Below are 996 nucleotides of genomic sequence, written 5' to 3'. Positions count from 1 at the left end.
AGGGGGAGGGATGGAGCCAAGAGCTGGACAGGTGATTGGCAAAGGGGATATGAGAGGATCATGGGACAGGAGGTCTGGGGAGAAAGACAAGGGGGGGGGAACCAGAGGATGGGCAAGGGGTATATTCAGAGGGACAGAGGGAGAAAAAGGAGAGAGAGAGAAAGAATGTGTGTATAAAAATAAATAACGGAAGGGGTACAAGGGGGAGGTGGGGCATTAGCGGAAGTTAGAGAAGTCGATGTTCATGCCATCAGGTTGGAGGCTACCCAGACGGAATATAAGGTGTTGTTCCTCCAACCTGAGTGTGGCTTCATCTTTACAGTAGAGGAGGCCGTGGATAGACATGTCAGAATGGGACGTGGAATTAAAATGTGTGGCCACTGGGAGATCCTGCTTTCTCTGGCGGACAGAGCGTAGGTGTTCAGCAAAGCGGTCTCCCAGTCTGCGTCGGGTCTCGCCAATATATAAAAGGCCACATCGGGAGCACCGGACGCAGCATATCACCCCAGCCGACTCACAGGTGAAGTGTTGCCTCACCTGGAAGGACTGTTTGGGGCCCTGAATGGTGGTAAGGGAGGAAGTGTAAGGGCATGTGTAGCACTTGTTCCGCTTACACAGATAAGTGGCAGGAGGGAGATGGGGGGGGGGGATGGGGCAGAACTGATATTCTTGCCCAAGTTGCTTTTGATGACCAGCTTTTCTGCAAACAGAAATGGAATGAGCTATGCTTGGCCTTACCACTTGGTCAATGACGTCACTTAAGTCAGTGAAGTGCCGTGTTCTGTGTTGACCCAGTGTATTTAAGGGAAATTTGTAAAACTGTTGCTTGAATGTCATGTCTTCCTGAAAGATAAAACCTAATAAATTGAGTGATTGGATTTCAAACATGTAAGAGGATGCTTTTTAATGCTTCTGCCTTGTAGACTGCAGCTCTTTACATTCGAACATGTACTCAGTGGCCACTTGGTTAGGCACACTTACTCAAACAGTTGAGGC

This window comes from Mobula birostris, chromosome 1, assembly GCF_030028105.1.
Source record: "Mobula birostris isolate sMobBir1 chromosome 1, sMobBir1.hap1, whole genome shotgun sequence".
NCBI classification, from domain to species: domain Eukaryota; kingdom Metazoa; phylum Chordata; class Chondrichthyes; order Myliobatiformes; family Myliobatidae; genus Mobula; species Mobula birostris.
Note: the sequence above shows the minus strand (reverse complement) of the source record.